Consider the following 25,698-nt stretch of genomic DNA (forward strand, 5'->3'; position numbering starts at 1 on the left):
CCAAGATGTTGCTTGGGATGAGAAGTCTTAGTTATGAGGAGAGACTGGTTAGGCTGGGTTTGTTTTCCTTGGAGTAGAGGAGGCTGAGGGGTGGATTGAGGTATACAAAATTATGAAAGGCATAGATGGAGAAGATTGTGAAAATCTCCTCCCCATGGCAGACATGTCTGAGATCAGAGGAAATAAGTTTAAGATGAGGAGCAAGTGGTTTAGAAGAGATCTGAGAAAAAATGTTTCACTCAAAAGGTGGTAGATATATGGAACGTGCTGCCTGAGAAGGCGGTGGACGCAGGTACTCTTGCAACATTTAAGCAGCATCTGAATGAGTACTTAAAATGCCAGGTCATAGCAGGCAATGGACCAAGTGCAGGTAAATAGGATTAGTGTAGTTTGATGTTTGTTGGTCAGCATAGGCACAGTGGGCTGAAGGGCCTTGTTTCTTTCCTATATGACTCTATGACTCTACATCCACTGTACACAACTGGATGAAGTGAGAGCCTCATTTCGGTTGAACAGAAATTCTGCACCCAAGCAGTTTCTGCGTTTCCTAGTGCATTCATTTTAGACTCCTCATCATCAAGTTCTCTTTGATCAATAGCAATAAAGGCCACAGCAAATCTGTTCACTGGAAGTTTTTGAGGTGCAAATGCAGACACAATTGCATCCTAAATAAACAACAAAAGGTTCAATGTAATAAAAGTCATTAGTCGAAATAATTTTTTGAGTACAAGTCTTCAGGCTATTATGATTGTCATATTTCTTTTTGATTGTTTGACCCATGGAAAATGACATTCATTATTTTGTATGATAGATGTATTTCCTGCAGATGAATGGTATGTGAGATTAAAACTGCACTACGGGACACGTTTGTTCTCAACAGAAGGAACCTTGCTGGATGTCGTGAGAGGTGAGTTGAAAACTGAACCTATTGGACATTTAGTTTACAAACATCTGAATACACAACTATTCCCACTAAATTGATGATCCTCAAAGTCCTTCTTCTGGTCCCCATGTTAACTAATATTGCTCCCCAGGCAATATGTTGACTATTAGGCTAGCTTTTCATTCCATATATTTATTAGATTCAAATTTCACTATCTACTGTGGTGACATTTGAACCCTTGATCAACAGGCCATTAGCCTGGGGTTCTGGATTACTAGTCAAGTAGTAAGGTCTGTGATCACCCAGTATCCCAGAGAATGCTGCTTTCTTTCTCTGATGTTTAAAGTAGTCAGTGGTCACCTGACCTTTGGACGGAACTCTGAACAGCTATCTTGGGTAATGCCTGAGCAGACACTGACTACTCTTTGACTCTAGAGACACTGGTTTTACAGCTTGGGTTTCTGAGGATGCCAAACCTTTAATTTTCCATAAACAAAATGCAAAGCAGAAACACACCAAGGTTCCTTCGACAGTAGCTTCCAATCGACAGTACTTTCCAAACCCATGACATGTTATTACCTTGATATACAGGAACAGCAAATACAGTGGAATACCACTATCTATCCCAACATGGAACTATGTTGCTGGATTATCATTCTTGGACAGCCTTTGAAACAGCGCTGTAGATGTTCCTAAATCATATGGAAGAACCATATTTAAGAATATTGTTCAGCACCACTTTCCCGAGGGCAATTAGAAATAGGCAATGAATGCTGGCCTATTTAACGATGCCCACATCCAATGAACAATTTCATTTAACAAAAGGATCTGGAATGCATTGCCTGAAAATCAATTGGAAGCAAATAATTAGAGCTGTATAGTTATCCTTCTGTTTCCAACTCGTGGATGGCGAAGTTCTGCCTGTAGCAGTGCCTCATAAAGTTATATCTGAGTTTTCATCCAAACAATATACTTATAAACAAGGAACAGTTATTAACAATTGTTCTAGTGTCATGACTTTTTACCATTGTGTTCTTACAGAACCTCTCTTGCAGTGGGAGCTTGGTGTACAAGTTGAAGTAGCTGATATATTTCCAATTCTACAACTTGCACATACCCTGATAATTGTAAGGCGGCTTTGTGCTTCTGACATGGCCATTATTGCACCTGTGTTCAGCAGACATGAATTACCTAATTCAGGTATATAGGTTGCAGTTTTTTTTTGAATCAATAAGTCATACATATTGCACTAAAAGGAGTGGATATCGGATGCATTTGAATGTAGTTAGACAAGACATATGAAGTTGATGCATGCTATGCTCAAGTTCTATAAAAGCAGACAGCGTTAATCAGTGAATGATTTTAATTCAGCAGTATTATTTTACATAGATAATACATAGGCCTTCACTGTGTGTCTAAGAAATGTCAAAAAAATTGCTTTACACAATGAATTACTTTGAAATAACTTACGTAACTGACCATTTTTCTCACTCTTTCTGTTTCCTATTCACTTTACATATGTTTCCAGAAATGAAAGAAAAGCGAAACATTAACAGATTATATTTTGTTAAGAAAGAGAACATTCTAAATTCATTTTCAGTATTTCTTGATTTGTGTTCCTATCCAGGACTTTATTTATTGGTAACCAAGAGTGCATTTAAGTCAAATAATGAGAAGTGGTATGATGTCAAACCTAAACTCTGCACTTTACTCAATGGAGGTAATTTGTATTAATTTGTTAACTCAAATACTAGTTTTTACATAGAAATTTCCATTATAGTTTAGTAAAATTAAGCCAAACACCTCTTAGGTTTCTTCAGGACTTATTCGGAGTAGAAATGTTCCTGAGAATTGGCAACCATGAGACTTATAAACATGAGATCTATAAACATGAGATCTATAAAATCTATAGTAAGTAAAACATTTAGAGAAATTTTACAGGTAGAAATAATGAAATACCTACAACGACAAGCATTAGTTGAGGACAGAAAATATCTCAAATTTTCAAATAAAGAAGAAAAATGTAAGTAGAAATAAGCAAAGTAACAGATATCTTGAAAACATTTTTAACAGGAGAGATAAAAGTTGAGAAGCTGAGAGCAGAGGGATTTAGGGTCTAACTTGGAAAGATAAGGATATAGGGTCTGGGTTATCGAATGTTTTACTGCTACTGGTGTGACAGAAAAGGATGGTGGACAATTCATAAGAGACCAGAAAAGAAGTCTAAAATGAAGGTGTGCACCAATAAGGCTTGCATGATATTTTGTAAAACTAATTTACGGAATGTGGACATTGCTGGCAAGGGCTGTATTTACTGTCCTGAGGTAGCCTTAAAAATGTGTGTGAGGTGTCTTCTTCAACTGTTGCAGTCAGTGTAAGTCCCCTTTACACCTTTTGGCTAAGAGGAAGTTGTGTTGGGTTTGGCCATGAGGCTGGGTGAGTTTTCTTACTATTACCTGGTGCCTTTGGGCCTGAAGGCTCCAGTCTTTCAGGCAGTCTCCTTCACAGATGCAGGCTCATCCTCTTCGGCTTGACTATTGCATGTGATGGGATTTGATAGTAGGGAGATGGAGGGGCTGGGCACCTATAAATTTTTCTGAGAAGAATCTTCTGAGTGCATGAGTGTCACTCCTCCTCCCTCCTACTTATACCCTGTGGCCCAGGGCGGGACTGTTAGTAGCAATGATCCTTCCAGTGGCAACACAGCCAACTACACTTCAGCAAGGTTTGGTTGAGTGGCACCAGTAGCTCCAAGCTTGTTCTGAGGGTAGCCTTTATGTGGCTTCTCCAGCCTGGGTGCAGGATTAGCAGTAGGCTAATTGGCTAGCTGCTCCTGGAAGTGGGAATTCATTCCTTTAGGGGGTGAAAGCATTAACAGCAATTTAAGAGCTGCTTGATTGCCATAGAATGTGGTCAGGGCTCTTGAAACAATAAAAGCTCCTACAAGGTTCAGCTCACTGTTCGCAGATCACACCGGCAGCATTATGAGAGGGGACTAGCACTAGAAATGTCGGTTCCTATCCGCATATCATTGCAGATACTGAGGTGGCTAGATGAATTTTGTCTCTTATTCATCTTGATTTGCATGGGTACGCTTCAAACTGTTGCGTCTGCCAGCAAATTTGGGCAATTGAATTCTACTACCCTAAAGTACTTTAGCTTGGAGATGGGTTTACCTCTTATAAATTACTAGTTTGGCTGAAGGTTTGTTTTCAGTTCTGAGCATCAGATGTTGGGAAGAATATCTAACCCCTGTATCAACTCCCTGTTGGGAGAATATTTACTCGAATGACAATAGGAACGAGTTGCTTCAGTTCTGAGGAGAAACTAGAGAACCTGAGATCCTTCTCCCTTAGAGCAGAGAAGGTCAGGGAAGAATTAATAGACGTATTCGCCATTAGGATGGATTTTGATAGAGCAAATAAAGCAAAGTTGTTTCCACGGCAGAGGAGTTGATTTCAGAGAGGACATACTTCTGAATTTAAGATAATTGCCTAAAAGGGTAGAATGGTGTATGGGGAATTTAAAAAAAAACTATTTTTAGATGATGAGGTTTTGTGATCTGAAGTCTTAAATTTTTTCAGTGGGATGAGTCATTCAATGAAATGAAATGAAACTGTCACAAAAACAAAAGTGATGAACAGCTTTACATAAACCTGTAACCAGTGAGTCAAATTTGGAGGTAAGATCTCAAACTGAGCTCAGGATTGCTGTACCTCCTGTAGTTGTGGTACATTAAGGTAATAATAGGAATTTTGGATGCACAACACAACCACCTGCGAATGTTAGTCTGTAGGTGATCCATGAACAATTGCAAGGGATAAAATGTTAATTGAATTTCAGGGGAAATGATTTAAACATGCACAGTCAATGATTAGACATATCTACTTGAGTTTCCTTACTTGAAATTAAACCTACATTGTAAGTATGCCAGAAATAATGAAGAAATGCATTCTCTATTATGTGTTATGATTAGCAGTTAGTGCCAGTAGTAAACTCAGGTGAAACTATGTTGAGTGTTTCTACTAATATTCATGCAAACTTCCAATTATTTGTGCACTCATGCTTTTCCTTAAATTTACGTAATTTCATTGGTTTTTTTGGGAACAAAATATTTCAGGGAAATATATTTGTTCAATTAGTCATGTAATATGTTATATTTTATCTTTAGATTGTGAAAATATTGCTCTGAGGAATATGGTACTGACTAATCAACATGTGATACTATTGACAACGCATGGCCTTTTTATAAGCCAGAATTTGCTCGATGTAGGAGAGAACCCAAAGGTATGTGTATTCATTCAGTGATAGCCAAGTGAAATGTAAAAAGAGCAGAATTCCAAATATTGTTCATTTATACAAATTTGTTTTACATTGAAAGTTGCATGAAATTATGTCATTAAAGACTTAGATTGCTGTTACATGTACCTTAATTTCTAGGGACTTTTGTGCTGCTCCACCAATACTTTTACTGCAACCAAAGAAAGCTAAGTTAAAAACAGCTGGATATTTTCTGGCTTTTGCCTTTTTAATCACTGCAATCATTATACTGAAAATATAAGGTGTAAGTAAGTGTATTTAAGTCTGAATTGAAAATAGTTAACTAAAGTAAATAGGCCCCTCCTGGTCTTTGCCTTGATATTTTAAAAACTTGGTTAAAATCCATCAAAACACATATGGGTCATTGCATTTATTGCAAGGTTTAGGGAAAATTATGTGTACAGTAAAGTGCACTAAAGTGACTGCACATGCAAATGATAAAGGTAAGAATTGGGAAGAAATTTGTTTTTTGTTGTAAAATTGTGGTTACATCCTATGTTATAGACTCACAACTAATTCACAATTCACTGCCTCATTCAGTTTCTCATCTGAATAATTCTGGTGAGCTCTGCAGGCTGAGACACGTTGTAGGTTTCCTTTGGACCAATTTGGACTAACTGTGAGATTGTTAGTGTGGTAAAATGAGATTCATGTAAATGATGATGACGTAACTGATTACATGACTCCAACTTCAATAAGAGAGAAGACATCAGCCTATAATGGGTATGTGAAGAGAGAACTTAGACATTATATGAGAGAGAATTTTAGATAATCTGCTATGAAAAGATGCAAATAAAGGACTGTTATAACTACATAAGGAGTTGAAGTGCCTTACTTAGAGGTAAAGAGCAAGCAGTCTCAGGGACAATGAATGTGCAAACATCCACATCTTGAGGTAATCTAGACTGGAATCACAATGTGCAGGTAACAGTATTGGCTTACAGCAAGAGATAATATAGGAAAAGATAACAAGGTGTAGAGCTGGATAAACACAGCAGGCCAAGCAGCATCAGCGGAGCAGGAAAGCTGATGTTTCGGGCCAAGACCCTTCTTCAGAAATGGGGGAGGGAAAGGGGATTCTGAAATAAATAGGGAGAGAGAGGGAGGCGGATAGAGGATAGATAAGGGAGAAGATAGGTGGAGAGGAGACAGAAAGGTCAAAGAGGCGGGGATGGAGCCAGTAAAGGTGAATGTAGGTGGGGAGTTAGGGAGGGAATAGGTCAGTCCAGGGAGGATGGACTCTGAGATAATATAGGAAGTTGACTTCAGCTAGGTCCTGGGATCAAGAATGGTGAAAGTGAGTGGATCAAATGCGGTCTTTCTGTGGAGACAGAAGCAGCATTCTTACACTTCTTGTTTCCACATTAAGGCTACTTACCTTATGAAAAACCGGATTTTTTTTTTGGCAATCTTCAAAATTCTCTTTCAGAATGGCTAGGCCACAGAAGGAACTAGAAAAGAAAATTTTGATTTTGATTTGATTTGATTTATTATTGTCACATGTTCTGAGATACAGTAAAAGGTATTGTTTTGCGTGCTAACCAGTCAAACCTAACGTAAATACATCAGGATAATAGAACAGAATGCAAAATATAGTGTTAAAACTACAGAGAAGATGCAGAGAAAGATCAGCTCTAATATATGAGGGATCGGTTCATAAGTCTGATAACAGTGAGGAAGAAGTTGTTCTTCAATCTGTTGATACATGTTTTCAAACTTTTTTATCTTCTGACTGATGGAAGATGGTGGAAGAGAGTATAACCGGGGTGGCAGGGGTCTTTAATTATGAATTTGGAGATGTCTGATTTATAATGTTTTCGGAAGTTCAAATTACCCTTTAGCTGGACATCTCAGCAGTTCCGGTTGGCATCCTCTATGAATTTCTATGGTTATTTGACTTCACTTTCCATAGAAACACGAAAAGAGTCAGTCTCCTTTTAAGTCATTATTAGACTTTTGTGATATTGGTTATCTTTTCTCAATATGGATCCAATATAGATATATGAAGGCCCCACTTTGTTTCTATTCCTACCCAGAATAATTGTTTAATATAAAACAAAGAACTATGCTGCTGTAGATGTGAAACAAACACAGAAATTGCTAGTGAAATGCAAAGTTAAAGTTTCGAGTCTACGGACACTTCATCAGATGCGGCCAGACCTGCTTAGTTTCCCAGCAATTTGTTTTTTTGTTTCAGAATAATTGTTTACCTTCCTTTGTAAATTTCCATTTCATTACTTGACGTAATCAAAAATTCTACAGTCACATTTCACATTCTATCAGTATCACTGCTTATACATTTGCAGGTTTTAGTCTCCATTGACTAAGTCAAAATAATTGATATATCTATATATATTTTATATATATATTAGAATGAACAGTAAATCTGGACTCCTAAATGACTCAACTGTATATTTCCTCCAGTTTCAAAAACAACCAATTGCTACAATCCAGCTTCCTTTCTTTTGGAAATTTTTTTGCCCACGCTATCACTGCTCTTTAACCACATGGGCTTTAATTTTTGTGAATAATTATGTGGGACTTAAGTCTGCATATTTGATGCTGATATTGGGCTGCAGAAGACTGGATGCAGTTGGGATGTTGGATAAAACTGGGAGATACCCAAACCAGCTTTTCCTGCTATATCTAGAGATACATAAAGATATGTGATTGAAAGCTCATTAAACAATAAGTTTGCAAATGGTTTAGAATAACCTTCACAATTTGCCAGGGAAAGATTTCCTGGGATCAAAGTTTCAACTGGGGACCAAAGAATTTGAGCAAGTCTTTACAAATTCAGTAATGGATGGTGGACATGCAAATTGACAATTTAGCAGCAGCAGAGGATTCATGATAGGTGGGAATAAAGTAGAAATGGTGTCATCAGTGTAAATGTGGCAGAATCACATAGGATGCAACTTTGATAAGAAATGTTTTGATATTGTGGCTGGCCAGAAATCTGATTTGAGGGATTCAGGTTCAGAGAAAGAAGGGCATGAATTTACTAGGTGACAATGTGATCAAGGCCTTTGGTAGGAAAAGGAAATTGGAAATGAGGCTGATGTTTGCATGGACAAAACGGTGCAGTTTTTTTTTGAAGTGGGCAGTGTGTGATCATATCCCTACAGTGTGGAAGCCTCTACCTGTAACCTCATATTTTCCATGGATAATCCACCTCGTCTGCACATCTGTGAACATTATGGGCAATTTAGCATGGCCAATCCACCTAACTTCACATCTTTGGACTGCAAGAGGAAACCAGAGCACTCAGAGGAAACCCACACGGACAGGGGGAAAATGTGCAAACTCCACACATTGGGTGGAGCTCGCCCAAGGATGGAATTGAACCCAGGTCCCTGGTGCTGTGAGGCAGCAGTGCTAACCATTGAGCCACCATGCGGCCTCTGATGAAAGTGGTTTTATTGAAGGAAGGCAGTACCTAAGGGAGAGAACCATTAATAACCTCAGTTAATATGGGAGCAAGAAAAGGAATCGGATCATCAGCTCTTTAATAAGAAAAGGATTAAGGAGCAAGAGGTGGGTGACAAAATAAATTCACAGAATAGCTAAATGGGCTCAAGGGGCAGAATGATCTTCTCCTGTTTGTATTTTCCTGTCTCTATCTCTAATCATTTGCTCCTTGCCCCTTTCTGAATTTATGCAATTTTTCTATACAAAAAACACAAATCCTCCAATATGCCAGCTGTGCAGCTTTCTCCTATGGAATCAAGCAGTTTACAAAATTGCATTGGTGGAATCAAATCTTCCTAATCCAAATCTTCCAAATGATCAGAGGTATAGATAGAGTGGACAGCCAGAGACTTTTTCCTAGGGTGGAGGTAGCTATTACGAGGGGGCATAGTTTTAAAGTGAGTGGAGGTAGGTATAGGGGAAACATCAGAGGTAGGTTCTTTACTCAGAGAGTGATAGAGGCGTGGCATGCATTGCCAGAGAGGGTAGTAGAGTCGGCCTCATTAGTGGCATTTAAGCGGCTATTAGATAGGCATATGGATGATAGCATAAGGTAGGGGTGGAGGTTAGATAGACCTTAGGTTTAGGGTGAAAGTTCAGCACAACATCATGGGCGAAGCACCTGTACTGTGCTGTACTGTTCTATGTTTTATGTTCTATGTTCCTATTCCCATTTATAAAGATGCATAACAGGTATTGCAAGGATGAGAAAAGGGACCATGCAGATGCTGATCATCAGTGAGTTCCCAGAAGTTTTTCTAGGATAGGCACATGCTGCTGAGAAAGATAGCTTCCAATAAATACATAATATAGAGTACTAGGAGCAATGGAACGGTGGAGAAAAACGAGTAAATGATTAAAAAGGAAAACCACAGAACGGTAGTAATGGTTATGCGTTTATAATGCATAAAAATGAGTTAATACAGTGGAATGCAGATTTTTTTCATCCAATCATTTCTAATTGGAACAAAATCCTGTGTACATTACTGTCAACAGGGATTTAGCCATCTTTTTCATGCTGTACTCATAAATGCATACTATCACTTGAGTTTTTTCGAGGAAAACATTTATCGTACTCTTTCAGATTATTCTTCAGCTAAGGCAGAAAATGGCTAATACAACCATCCTGAAGACAGGCAAAATTCTGAAGCTATTTTAATTTTACAAAGCTAATGTTTAAGAGAAGACTGCCCTATGGCAAAGTTTCCTTCATCCTTGCACACTCCCAATTCTCTGGTTCCCCATTCCTTCTTCTTAAAATACTCCGTCCCTCTCTGCTATCCTAATGACATCCTCAATCCTCCTGTCAATTCTTACTCACCTCCTTCTTCCTTTCTGTTTTCCATTGGCCTCTCACTCCTTACCATTACATGTCTCTTGTTTCCTCTCTTCTTTCATTCTCCTAATTCACAGTATCCCTTTCTCACCATCACCTTTTAATTTTCTCTATCCCTCCTTCTTACATTTCCCTTTCTCTCTTTTCTTCATTTACTCTCTTATCTTTCTTATTTTCCATCACTATGTCAAATACCTCTTTGAACTCCTATCAGTCTATTCCCTCTACACTACTACTAGGCCTTTTCCCTCTGATTCTATTTATTCTATAAGTGACCTTGGGATTTGACTGGTTGCATGCTTGTAAATCTCGATTTTGTTGGGTGTTCTCCTTTCTAATGCTAAAAGCTCACTAGAAGATTGACAGGATCCATAAAGAAATGGCATTACTGGCTGTTTACGCAATTTCTCTGCAGTTCTGAACATTTTAGCAGCAGTCCTAAGATCTTTGATAATTTCTTTTTATATTTTACCTTCAAAATCTACTTGCAATTTTGGCATAACTTTGTGTCACCTAGTCTATTACCCATTTTGGTGTCCACATTTAAAATGGAAATTGCCTGAATTAATTGTATATGTGCAATTTGGAACTGTAAAATCTAAAATTCTGAATCATTTCTCCTAGCCTGGACGTCAGATTGAATACTATAGAAGCAAGTTATTGCCTTCAAAAGGACAAACTTCTTCAAGCGTATGTAGTTCTTAGAATTTGAAAATTAATAATATTACTTGTGTACAGTGTGGAGAGTGAACGATAATGTAAATCAAAGAGATGTAATTAATAACGTAATTATGAGTTTAATAGAACACTCAGAGAGGGAGTCTGAAATGGAGACTATAAGAGAAACAGTAATCTACATTATACAATAGTAACATATGTAGCATAAATAAAGGGTTGGAATTACTTTACCATGATTATGTCCAGATTCTGACAGAGTATAGCATATAAACCCAGCCTGTAGAACCTATAAAGTCCTCCTCAGAATGTCGGGGAGATTGTGCCAAAATTGACAGCACTATCCCAAAAATTAGCTCAGCAACAGCCTGACTTGATAAATTCACAGAATTACACCTTACAGTCAATGCCCCAGGCACCAGCACCATCATCCCTAGGTGTCTCCTGTTTCACCAGCAAGTTGGACACAGAGGTAGCAGCATGATGGTACACAGTGAGAGTCCTCAATGTTAATATGGGAACTCATGTACATCTCACAGCATCGACTCAAACATGAGTTGCTGATTACCACCTACAACCCCTATGCTGCACCACCGCAATGCTGCCCCAATCCCCAATCTGGTGAATTAGTATCCCTCCATTTTAAACACGAATTGGAAGAAGCATTGAGGTTAGTAAGAGCACATATTGTACTGTGGGTGAGGAAGTTGAGCGTCCATTAGTAAGAGTGGCTTGGAAGTACCACTATTGACCAAGTTGTCCCAGTTCTAAAGGACATAAAAACCAGGAAGTGCTGGAGAAACTCAGCAGGTCTGGCAGCTTCTTTGGAGAAATAAACAGGTTTAATGTTTTGAATCCAATAGGACTCTTCTTCAGACAAGCAAAGGCATTCACAGAGATTAAAGAAATCCTTATTTCTTTTGATGTATTAACACACTACAGTCCAAACCAGCTCAAAGGCAGTGGCAGCAGATGCACCTTCTACAGGGCTAGAAACCATACTCTTGCAAGTTCAAGATGATGTCAAAAGAAAAACAATTTACTTCATATCTAGATCTTTAACAGAGATAAAATCATAATATTCAACCAATAAGAAAGAAGCTTTGATTGGATTATGGGCATGAGAAAAAAATTCTGATTGTGTTACTAAGTTGCAACTTAAGATCCAGTCAGACCACAAACCCTTGATTGTATCTAAATTTTAGAGAAATTGCCAAGATGCCACCTTGACGGAGGTTAATGAGATACAAGTCAACATTAGCATATGTATTAGGGAAGATGCAAAAAATTGCAGGCATTCTGTCATGAGCTACAGTTGATGTAGCTGCACAGCAAGATGTCACATGCATTTCAGAGATGAAGCTAATTTTTTTTGCATTAGCGAAAACTTTACCAGCTTCAGAGAACATGACTAGCTAAAAGTGAGAAGCGCAAATGAAGATGGTGTACAAATCAGTGCATACTGTTAGCAGCTTGCTTGAATATGTTCAAAACAACAAAGCTTTGACCAATGCAAACACTTAACATTAGTGGATAACTTTTTAGTTTGCTATGAGTGGTGATCCTAAGACTTATGAGAGACAAGATCCTCCAGAGATTCCATGGGAGTCATTTGGACATCACAAAATCCAGAGTAAAAGCACAATATTTGGTATGATAGCCTGGAAACAACCATAGAAAATTTTATTGCAGAATCATATGATTACGCCATGGATAGTACGGTACCGACTGAACCTTTGATGCCATCAACCCTTCCAGCTAGACCTTGGGAAAAGATGCACCTTGATTTATTTGAATCCGGAGGGAAAATCTACCTTCTCGTTGTTTATTTTTTTCCATTTTGATGGAGATTACTAGACCTCATTCCACAACAGCAGATGCCATGATAAAAGCAGAATCTTTTATGGGTCTGAGCAGCATAGTCTATGGTAGAATTTGTCACAGAAGTGGGCCAGAAGTCCAGCAAGGTCTATCTGGATCTTTTATGCATTTGCGGAGCAGTGTGGTGAGTTTCTCACCACGTAGCATGGGGTTGTCAATTAAGGTAGTTTGTGGCTTGCTAAGTGCCGTATTAACTCTGCAACTCACCTTATTAATATTCAATTTCCTGTCTTAACTAACACATTGAACAAGCTCAGTGTTAAAAAGAAAGACTTGACATGGAGGTCAGAGAAGCTAACTGCAACTTTCAGTTTGTCAGTAGCTGCAAGAAGCCTCCATATTTCTCAGCAACAAAACGGTACTCGGTTTGATTCACATCCACTGGGCACATGTACCCCTCATCCACTGACATTGGCATCCAACAATTACCAACCCCATCTATTATCATGACACCCCTCCGATCCACTTGCATGTTGTTTAGGAAGCATAGACCTGCATTGCAGGTTGTGCCGGCAACTAACATTGAAAGACTGCTAAGAACTTTGCACTCATGCCGAGGTATCTATCTCATAGATTGTCTGGTGAATGGCTCACTGCAAGAACTCTGCAGCTGGCCTAGGAAGAAAATCCCCAGGCTACTGGAACTTGGAGGACTGCTCAACCCCAGGCTGGTGAGGACCCAGTGGCAATAATAATCAGAGACTTCATCCAGATGCACAGTCATGAACAGGAGCAGCACACCAGTACGTGAGATGCAATATCCGTTATTGCCCAGAAGCTGCGTCAATGCAGCAAACCATGTACGCATTTTTCTGCCTCCATGATCAGGTTGACAGCTGCCATGGAGATCCAGTGCCTGCACCCTCAGGGGCTGCTGGAGAGATGCATACACCTGGTCTCCATTGTTCCAGACAGTGTTCCTCAGGACCAAAGGCATGGTGGCAGGCGTACATGTAATCTAACACACACTGCAGGTGACCCTTATTCAGAAGGAGACAGGGCAGTGCCAGGACGCACCCAGCCAGAGGAGGAACCACTCATTGGCATCACAGAGGTTGGAACTGAAAATGTCTTACTGGACTCAAAAGATTAACTCTGCTTCTCTCTTCACAGATGCTGCTAGACCTGTTGAGTTTCTCCAGCACTTTCTGTTTTTATTTCAGATTTCCAGAATCTGCAGTATTTTGCTTTTATTTGGTCTTAGAAGGTTTGACTTTGGGCTGCACCACCTTGGCATGAGTGATAGCAGTCTTGGCTAACAGGTGTAACAAACAAGGGTACTGGAGGAGTGGCACTAATGGTTGGATAGATGATATCATCCTTTGAGAGAGGATAGTAAGTCATTGTTCCATAGTGCCACTATCACTCCCTTGATGTGATGCCTGTGTAGTTCTTTCAATCTAATGGAGAATAGACGTTTGTAACACCCTGTAAGCCCTTTGAATACAGCTATGAAGAACCAGTCTGGGCCTTTGTGGCCGCAAGCTGAGTTTTGCAGAGAGTCATATGAACTTGAATAGAATTGACCAAACATTTTCAGGCTGGGCAGGGTGGTCCTTAAGGTTTACAAACAGATCTGTGTCAATTTGATGCCATTCACCTTCATGTGCTTTGTCATCAACTGAAAACTGCTGGCATACTTGCAAATTGCCCAAGAATTTCATATTACCTATCAATATGGAACCACTTTTATGTTTTAATATATTTTATACTTTAAATCCCAGAGACTATGGACATCAGGTATAAGGGTATCGAATCTGATATTCAATGTTCTTGAATTTCAGGGTCCCAAATTAGTTTTTAAATACATCACAACACATCATCCAATATGTATTGGAGACTATATTGAGCTCATGAGAACTCAGGCATATCACAGTTCATAATCCAGTATGACTGCAATACATGATGGTTTAGTCACAATGCTCATAGCAATTTTACCTTTCCTTTTATGCATATTTATCACTAAACCGCAATATATCAATAGATTCATCATTGTACTCACATAGAAGCAGGAAAGATGAACCTAATCTCTCCTAATCATTCCGTTATATGGTGATAGGTCCGTTTAGGTTCTTGCAAGACACGGATGACTGAATGTCACATGATCTAGGCTTTGCAATGCATCTGTCTTCAGCAGAAAATTGTGTTAACTCATCATGTACTGATCCTGCAAACAACAGAATACATGGGAAGTTTGAACATATAGTTGTCATACTCCATCACTCCATTTATATTATATATTCCATCAAACTTCTTGTGCTGCCGCATCATAGTCATCACCTGAATTCTTGGCAATGAAATTTCTGCCTTACATGGCAAGATGACACCTGTGCAATATTTGCCACCACCCTGACTGCAATGCATTTACTCACCCTGTGTCTCACCAAGTGCAAATGTCCCTCTACTCCCACTATCATCTATATAATAAATAGTGTTGTGATGGATCGTAATTGTTGGTAGGTGAATGATGGGGGTGTAGTATGCAGAGTGTATGAAATTAGTGGTGCAGTTGGTGCCACAAGGAGATCTATTGATTGAACTGGACCACTTATGTTAGGAAATTGAACTTCATATGACAATGCTACTTAATCCTCCAGGCTAGAGCCTTGGCATTGATGACCACAATGATATGATTGCATTACCGAGAGTTTGTCTGAACAGTATTCCTTATTCCCTTCAGATGGATGACTTGTCTCTTCCTTTGCAAATCCTCAATCTCAGTGACCAGTGAAGTCAGAAAATTTTAGAACACAGTTTTTCTTCTGTTGTGTCTTATTTATTTTTTTCCCAGGCCTAACCCACTTTTACAATGGGCTGGATTTTGTTGCTGCAAATTAAACATTTTGCTCTCATTCCTCATATTTATGTAAAATATGGTGTGTTGATGTTTGATCAGCAATCTGATGTCATTCTGCCAATCGTTGGTAATATGGAAGGCAATCTCACCAAAATTGCAAAGTCACCCGCCATTTTGAAGAAGAAATATTTAGCAGACTGATATAAAAACAAAGAACTGAAAATCAAAAGCAGGAAGTACTGGAGAAGTTCAGCACATCGGGCAGCATCTGTAGAGAGAAAAACAGAGTTAATGTTTTGAGTTTAGTGACCCTTCATGTTCTGTGCTCTGCTCAGGTGTGTAATCATTCAACATTATACATACTAATGGCTGCAGATAACAATCATGTAAACCACCAAACAGCAAGAACTTTGCAATAGTAAAGGGAATGAAGGATTGTGATCCCCTTTCACTTTTTGGTTCTTACTCAATTTCACTTCCTTGGAATGTGATGTGCATGATGTGGGCTGGATTGCACATGGTGTTGCAGCAAAAGATGTGTAACATTATCCCTGGTTCATAAGAAGAGCAATTCATTTTGCGGTGCAAGGAGTAACATAGATTTGGATTCCCCCACACTGAGAACATCAACAGCAGCAAACAAGTAAGTCTCCAAAGTAAATATAAATGAGAACAAAATGATACCAAATGGTCGCCATATTACAAGTAGGAAGCACAGCATGCTGGGGCTGTGTTGGGGTGATTCAGCTTTGGACAAATTTAATGAACACAAAAACAAGTCTTCAGATAATTGAAATGGCACCAAATTTAAAAAATAATCAGAGAGTACTTTGAAATAGAGTAGTATGAGAGATGAAGTCTTTCTGAAGTCTTTTGTAAAATGTATCATGATCTTTCCATTCATATAATTTAATTCATGATGCATGTTGCTTTAATTACATACTTTCGAGTCCATTTGTCACCACATATGAAGATAAATGAATGAAATTTGTATAAATTTAATGTACTATTCTGATCTGGACTTAGTTATACTGCAGTGTAAAAAAAATGTTCAATGTTTTTAATTTTCAACAGTCTGGTAATGAACATATACGTTTATGGTTTACTCACTATTGCTTCACAGAGAATACAGATAATCCAGGTAATCCCTTTAATTGTTTTAATTTTAGAAAGATGGGATTTTGTGATTCATGAAAATATTACAGCTTTCCGAAAACTATTCTTTGAAATTCAATAGTGAATTATATCACAAAATGTATAATTAATTTGTACTCCCTTTTGATACAGTGTTACAGCACCAAAACAGTGGATGACCTCAAACACCCATTCCTTCACCACCAATGCTAAGTAGCAGCAGTGTGTCCTATTTACAAGATGCACTGCGGAAATTCATCAAAACGTCTTAGACAGCATTTTCCAAACCGATGACTACTTCCATTTTGAAGAACAAGGGCAGCAGACACATGGGAATGCCACCATTTGCTAGTTCCCCTCCAAGCCACTCACTTTCCTGACTTAGAAATGTATTGTCCTTTTCTTTCAGTGTCATTGGATCAAAATCCTGGAACTCCCTCCCCAAATGCATTGTGGGTCCATCTACATCTCATGGACTGCAGTGGCTCATTTTTAAGGGCATCTAGGGATGGGTAATAAATGCTGGCCCAGTCAGCAAAGCCCACAATTCATGAGTAAATAAACAAGCCCTCTCAATCTGTCGAGTGTGTTTAACAAAGTAAAATATCTCAAGACACTTCACAGGTATGTAGTCAGGCAAAAATTGATATTGAGTTAAAGGAGGAGGTATGAGGAAGTAACTGAATGTTTGTCAAAACAATTCATTTTAAGGAATTGAAATATGTGGATAAGAAATTTAAAATGGAAACATTGGTGGATGATGGGCCATTGCACAGACATTACAATTCAATTTCCATCCACACACCCAAACACAAGCATACTTTGGTCATTTTCCTCCTAATAAACCTCGCAATCTCAGGTTGCTGTTTCTTGATAGATAATATAGCACCAACTCTTGAGCAAGCCATTGCACTTCTGAAGATGCATAGGTGGAAAGTTACATTTAGTTTGCAGTATAAATAACTGTGTTCATTGTAGTTTTCAAAACTTAGCTGACTATCTCAGATAGAGTGGAGTTATTAGTATTTGTATTCTTTGATTTTTATGTATTATTTTATGTCTTCATTCATTAGTAAATGGGAATAAAATTTTAAAAATGTTGCTGGTCTCAATGAAGTTCATAAGAGCCTAATTTTCTCTTCACTTCCCTCTGTATTTTACATTCCTATTGGTTTGTTTGAAGGCAGGACACCTCATAAGATCCAATAGGTGCCACCCTCACCACCTAGCCACCCTTCTTTGTTGATCTTCTTGTGGCCTTAATTCTACTTTCCTGCCTGCCCCATAAACCTTGACTCCTTGTATCTCAAGAATCTGTCTAACTCAACTTTGAATTTATTTAATGATTCAGTCTCTTCCAATCTCTTTGGAAACAAATTTCAACAACTAATGACCTTCCTTTTCATCTCTTTTCCCTAGATCAAGATTCCCATATGAGGGGAAACATCCTCTCAGCAGCTATCCTGTCAAGCCCCCTCGAAATCTTACATGTTTGAGTACGATAAAGCCTCTATATGCATACCAATTAGTGTTAATTGTATTTAAGATGAGATTTGTAGTATGCAGCAGGTGTCTCCAAAAATAGAAGTTTGTAACTGAATGAAGACTGGTTCTGGAATTATTCTTTTAACACTCAGCTCTTTGAGTTTTGACACCCATCATGCGCACATCAACAATCTTTAGCAAACTGCACATCTTCTCCACATGGTTTTCGCTGCTGCAAGTCGTACGCATATCTTACAACTTCCAAATATGTTCAGCTAGTCAGCTATGATAGCCACATCACCCAAACATAAAGGGTGCAATTTTCCCCTTCCTAGTGATGGAAAGGAAATTGTTAAATGAGTAAATGATTGGGTAGTTTGCCCTGGAGGGAGATACTCGTCAACTTCTCACTGTCTTAGCAATGAGTGCTGGGCCAGAGGTCCAATGATTATGGCCCTAAAGTGATAAATTAACAGACACTTGAGGGCCTCAACTCGCCAGTGGCCTAATTACCTTCATTCCTAGCAAGTGAGAAAAGTGGCTAGTTTTCTGACTAGGAAACTAAGGCGACCTGCTTGCAGGTTGGAAGAAAGAACCTCTATTTGCCCAGTCTGTGGGCACAAGACACTGATGATGATGATTGCACTTTGTGAGGGGAGGCTGTATCATTTTCATTAGTGCTTTCCTCAACTCCTTGAAGAGTACTGTCACTCAGCTAGTAATGCAGAACCCCAGATCAATGTTTGAGGACATGGGATTGGATCCCACAATGGCAGTTGGTGAAACTTGAAATCAATAAAAATTTGGAATAAAAGCTAGCCCAATTATGACTGTATAACCACTGTTGATTGTCATAAAAATTCATCTGGTTCATTCATGGCAGGAACTCTTCCAACCTTAAAAATGGAGGTAGACAAAAGGTGGGTAACTATAGACCCATTAGCTTAACTTCTGTAGTGAGGGAAATACTTGAATTTATCATCAAGGAAGAAATAGCGAGACATTTGGATAGAAATTGTCCCATCGGGTAGATGCAGCATGGGTTCAATAAAGGCAGATCATATTTAACTAATTTACTGGAATTCTTTGAGGACATTATGAGTGCATGATGTCTCAACCGGTAGATGTGGTATATCTGGATTTTCAGAAGACATTCAACAAGGTGCCGCACAAAAGCCTGCTGTATAAGGTAGAGGTGCACAGTGTTATGGGTAATGTATTAGCATGGATAGACGATTGGTTAACTAACAGAAAGCAAAGATTAGGGATAAATGGGTATTTTTCTGGATGGCAATCAGTGGCTAGTAGTGTTGGGACCGCAATTGTTTACAATTTGCATAGATTTTTTTTCTCTTTATTCATTCACAGGATGAGGGCGTCGCTGGCTAGCATTTATTGCCCATCCCTAATTGAATCAACCACATTGCTGTTGGTCTGGAGCCACACATAGGCCAGACCAGGTAAAGATGGCAGTTTCCTTCCCCAAAGGACATTAGTGAACCAGATGGGTTTTTCCGACATTCGACAATGGATTCATGGTCAGAATTTCAGATATTTATTGAATTTAAATTCCACCATCTGCCGTGGCAGGAGTTGAACCCAGGTCCCCAGGACATTACCTGGGTCTCTGGATTGATAGTCCAGTGATAATACCACTGGGTCATTGCCTCCCCATTTGGAGTGGGGAACAAGTGTAGTGTGTCAAAGTTCGCAGATGACACTAAGATGAGTGGTAGTGCAGACTGTGCAGAGGTCACTAAAAGTATGCAGAGGGATATAGATAGGTTCAGTGAGTGGGTAAAAGGCTGGCAGATAGCGTACAATGTCAGTAAATGTGAGTTTGCAGTGTTGGGGTAGCACAGTAGCTCAGTGGTTAGCAGTGCTACCTCTCAAAGCCAGGGACCCAGTTTGATTGCGCCTTCGGTCGACTGTGTGGGTTTTCTCCGGGTGCTCCACTTTCCCCCCACAGTCCCCCCAAGATGTGCAGGTTAGGTGGATTGGCCAGGGTAAATTGTCCATAGTGTCCGTAGATCATTTTTATTCATTCACAGGATGAAAGCATCACTGGCTAGGCAGCTTTTATCACTCATCCCTAATTGCCAAGAGGACAGTTAAGAGTCACCCACATTGCTGTGGTTCAGGAGTCACATGTAGGCCATATCAGGATGGCAGTTTCCTTCCTTAAGGGGCATTAGTGAACCAGAATGGTTTTTCTGACGATCAACAGTGGATTCATGGTCATTGTTAGATTCTTAATCCACATATTTATTGAATTCAAATTCCACCAGCTGCCATGGTGGGATTCGAACCTGAGTCTCCTGAATGTTATCTAATATCACTAGGCCATCACCTCCTCCATGTGCAGGCTAGTTGGGTTAGCTACGGGAAGTGCAAGATTACAGGGATGAGGTGGATCCAGGTGGGTTGCTCTTTGGAGGGTCAAGGGTCCAAATGGGCTGCTTCCGCACTGTGGGGATTCTTCTATGATAAAGGTCCTCCATTTTGGTAGGAATAACAGAAAAATGGACTATTATTTAAATGGTGAAAAATTGCAGCATGCTGCTGTGCAGAGGGAGCTGGGTGTCCTTGTGCATGAATTCCAAAAAGTTGGTTTGCAGGTGCAGCAGATAATTAAGAGAGTAAATGGAATATTGTCCTTCATTGCTACAGGGATGGAGTTTAAAAATGGGGAGGTTATGCTGCAGCTGTACAGGGTGATGGTGAGGCCACATCTGGTGTACTGTGTACAGTTTTGGTCTCCATACTTAAGAAAGGATGTACTGGCACTAGAGGGGGTGCAGACGAGGTTCACTAGGTTGATTCCAGATTTGAGACAGTTGGCTTAGGAGGAGAGATTGAGTAGCTTGGGTCTATACTCATTGGAATTTAGAAGAATGAGGGGGAATCTTTACAGAAACATATAAAATTATGAAGGGAATAGATAAGATAGAAACAAAGAGGTTGTTTCCACTGGCATGTGAAACTAGAACTAGGGGGCGTAGCCTCAACATAAGAGAGAGCATATTTAGGACTGAGTTGCAGAAGAACTTCTACACCCAAAGGATTGCGAATCTGTGGAATTCCCTGACCAGTGAAGCAGTTGAGGTTACCTCGTTGAATGTTTTTACGGCAAAGATAGATAGATTTTTGAACAGTAAAGGAATTAAGGGTTATGGTGAGTGGGCGGGTGAGTGGAGCTGAGTCTACGAAAAGATCAGCCATAATTTTACTGATTGGTCTAACAGGCTGGACAGGCCTGTTTCTTATGTTCTAATCTGGTATATATGTTGGTCAGCCAACAGCCCTGGACACACCTGTTCCCTCTGTCAACGCTTCAGACGTCAGATTGGACCCAAGGAAAGTGACAGGCCCAGACAGTGTCCCCGGCCAAGCTCTCAGATCCTGAGTGGACCAACTGGTGGAGGTATTCACTAACATCTTCAACCTCTCCCTCCTACAAGCTGAAGACTCCATGTGCTTCAAGAAGACCACCATTATCCCCGAAGTAAGAAAGCACATGCAACATGCCTTTATGACTACCGTCCATTGGCTCTGACATCAATAATCACAAAGTGCTTCAAGAGGCTGGTCATGGCCCACATCAATGCCAGTCTCGCAGTCTGCCTCGATTCCCTACAATTCGCCTACTGATGTAACAGGTCCACAGAGGATGCCATATCCCTAGCCTTGCACTCATCCCTGGAACATCTGAACATCAAAGACACCTATGTCAGAATCTTGCTCGTTGATTACAGCTCCACCTTCAACACCATTATCCTCTCCAGACTGATCTCAAAACTCTGTGACCTTGGTCTCAGCTCCGCTCTCTGCAACTGGATCTTCAGCTTTCTAACCCACAAGCTGCAATCAGTGAAGATAGGTATCTGCATCTCCTCCACAATAACGCTCAACACTGGAGCCCCCCAAGGATGCATCCTCAGCCCCCACTACTGTACTCCCTTTATACCTACAACTGTATTGCCAAATTCCAAATGAATGCCATCCAGAAGTTCACCGACGACACCATCATAGTGGGACGGATATCTAACATCGATGAGTCAAACTACAGAAGGGAGATAGAGGGCTTGGTGACATGGTGCAGTGAAAACAATCTGTCTCTCAATGTCAGCAGAACTAAAGAACTGGTCATTGACAGAAAGAAAGGAGGAGAATACGCTTCCATCTACATCGGCAGAACTGAGGTGGAGAGGGTGAAGAGCATCAAGTTTCTTGGAGTGACGATAACCTGGACTTCCCACATAGATGCAACAGTCAAGAAGGCACAACAACGCCTCTTCTTCCTCAGGTGGCTCAGGAAATTTGGCATGTCCATAAGGTCCCTCACCAACTTCTATAAATGCACCATTGAAAGCATACTGTCTGACTGGCATGGCAATTGCTCTGCCCAGGACCGTAAGAAACTACAGAAGGTGGTGTGCACAGCCCAGACCATCACAGAAGCCAACCTTCCATCCATGGACTCCATTTACAGAGCCCCCTGCCCTGGAAAGGCTGCCAACATCAAAGACCCATCGCACCACAGTAGTGATCTCCTACAACTTCTTCCGTCAGGTAGAAGACACAGAAACCTGAACACACGCATAAGCAGGTTCAGGAGCAGCTTCTTACTGACTATTATCAGACTGATGAATGGTCTTTAGCCTCAAATAACGCTGATCTCGCTAACATTGATCTCGCCTAGCCCACTCCCTGTGCAATGTAACCTCTATGCCTCTGTCTAAGTCTTTTTGATCTGTACATCCTTTGCTTCCTATGATCTGCCTGTACCACTCATAAACAAAGCTCTTCACTGTATTTCAGTACATTTGACAATAAATCAACCAATCAATCAATCAAACATGAGGAACTGTATGACCTAGTTATGCTCCTATTCCTTAGGTTCATGTGGTAATTTTTCTGAAAAAGGATTTCTTGTGAATATTCTTCTGTAACTTAAAAAATATTTTATTTGTTTTCTTCAGCGGATTTTCTGAGCCTAATATTGTCGGCATTTACATTTTCAAGTGAACTGAGAAAAGTAAGTTTTCTTCTTATATTAACTCAACAAAATGTTCAGTTTGAACCTGGAGTTTGACAGGCATTGTGATGGTCAGAAGGAAGATGAAATTTAAAATTCCCAGGAGTGGCGGAGAAACATTACCTTCATTCATTACCTTCTCTGTGTTTTCCATATTTCTGGGTTTTAGGTCACTATTAACTGCCTCTGCTCCTTCCTACCTACTCTTTTGCAGTCAAGTGTTTACTTGTGTGTAGAAAGGAAAAGAAATCATTGTAAGTAACTCAGGTTATAATTCCACACATTCTTATAATTTTGTGAGAAAAGTTATCCTGTTCTGCATCTTCCTACTTGATTGCTAGCCCTGAGCAGTTACTCTTTCGTCTTTTATGTCTTTCAGTTATTAGGCAGAAACTAATCAGTCCTATGTAACTGTGTAGCAAGAGCCATTTAATAATTTCATCCCACTATCTCCGCATTCTATCAATGGTACAGCGCGCCTTCGCCACAAGAGGAGACTGCCCACTAAAAGCTGGCGATATTTCTGTGAGCTTTTGGGACAGCCATCTTAATGAGGCACACTTGGCCAGTAAGTGAAAACTACCACTTGCTCGGACATAAATCTCTTCCCCAACTAATGTACCTGCACCTCCTCCCATCTATCAGTTCTACCCAGAGACCCCAACCCCATTCACCTGCTTCTGGGGCCTAATCCATCTTGCAACTCCTGGCTGAGTGCAGTTCCAGTAGTGGCCACCATTGCCTCCAACAAGCAGTTCTCAGAAGCAGGGTCACTGTCCTCAACAGCATAGCAACCCGAGACCAGGTATTTAACTGCCTGATGGACAAAGAATTATGTTGTTGTTTTTCCATCTCTCCAGTCCATCATCAGTGCTGATTCCTGTCTCCTCCCCCAGCATTATATTAGTCTCTCTGGAAACAAATAATGAATGTTCTCCTATTTATTAACAACTCTAGATATGATCTAGTTTGTCAAATATATGTGTATATAAATATATATATATTTATGACTGCCATTGTATATAACTACTGATTTTGTTTCTCCCCTCTCCTGCCTTTACTATTTTGCTTAGTGACTAGTCTGTCCACACACATGCTGATTATCTGTCAGCCTGCTGCATCTCATGCTGGAAAGGGAGCTATGGTAAAAGACTCCTGGGATCTAGAAATTATATTCTTTCAGTTCTGAATAGTGGGCAAGAAATGTCATACTCTAGAAAGCCAAAGCCAAGGTGAAGAGTAAAATTTGAATAAATCTCTACAGAATTTTATGAGCATTTGTTTTTACAGCTACGCGATATGAGAATTCACCTTCTAACCAATAGCACAGTTTCAGATTTTATAGAGGCACACGTAAATCACTAGTTTATGTCCACCAACTTCATTAAATTAATCACAATTAATATGTAAATAACAGGTAAGGCCTCTTGTGGCACAGTGATAGTGACCCTATACCTGAAGCTAGGAGGTTTAGGTTCAAGTCCCACCTACTCCAGACATATGTAATACCATCTCTGAACAGTTTGATTGGAAAGTATCTATGTAGTTAACAGGTTCCCTGCTTTTTCTTCAATTAAAAATTATGCATATGAATACGACTAAAATTTCAAAACAGATTTTTTAAAAAATCCCTCCATATTCTGTATGAAGATGTAAGGTGCATTTTCTCCAGGACCCATAACAATTTCGTTGCAGATGGAATTCTATTTGTAAAACAATAAGTTGATAACTTGCATCCACCCATTTGACATTTAAGGCCTCCCTTCTTTCCAGCATTTGGTTCAATCCAGTAAGATTATTCTATAGAGATAGTAGGAACTGCAGATGCTGGAGATACTGAAGAAGGGTCTAGGCCCGAAACGTCAGCCTTCCTGCTCCTCTGATACTGCTTGGCCTGCTGTGTTCATCCAGCTGTATACCTTGTTATCTCAAGATTATTCTATACATCTTTTTCTCACTCACACTTTGGGTAGATTGTAAATTATCTCACAATGAACAATAATCCACAGAACATTCAAAGAATTTGCTATCTTCAGTACATTTTGTACAGAACACTGTACACTGTGCAGAATTTCCCTTAAAAATCTTGGCAAGAAGAATATTATATCCTACTAACGAGACCTATTGTCAGAATCTTACTAGCTGTGAACACTGTGTGCAACAGGGAGATTAGTGGAAGAATCAGGCAAGATGGTTGTTTCAACATCAACATTATCTGACTGCAACATCCCTGCTTTGCTCAAGCAGTGTGTCCAGAATCTTACTAGGGAATGGTGAGTTCCCAATTAATGCTCTTTATTGCTTGTTAAAATAACTTGCTAACAGTCCAAGTCGCCATGGATTGTGATTTCACCAAGTCAAACTCAAAATGGAAGTTATTTTGGCAGGCTCAACTCACTGCTTGGTCCAGGAAATCCATGTTGACCATAGGCAAACTAGAGAGCAGGGTCTGATCCCTTCCGCTATGGATATCAACATCCCACTTTAAGGGAGGCATCACCATCAACCTGACATTCTCCAGTGCACTGACACTGTATGCTGCAAGAGCAGACTGGTCTCGGAGGCACCATTGACAACCAACAGTGTAAGGCTACATCAGGTACAGATATCACACAAGGAAAGGAGCTCCTTACACAGTGTGAACCAGGCTGTTATTGAAACTGTTCACTTGATATGCA

The sequence above is a fragment of the Rhincodon typus genome, chromosome 8, assembly GCF_021869965.1.
Source record: "Rhincodon typus isolate 14 chromosome 8, sRhiTyp1.1, whole genome shotgun sequence".
NCBI classification, from domain to species: Eukaryota; Metazoa; Chordata; class Chondrichthyes; order Orectolobiformes; family Rhincodontidae; genus Rhincodon; species Rhincodon typus.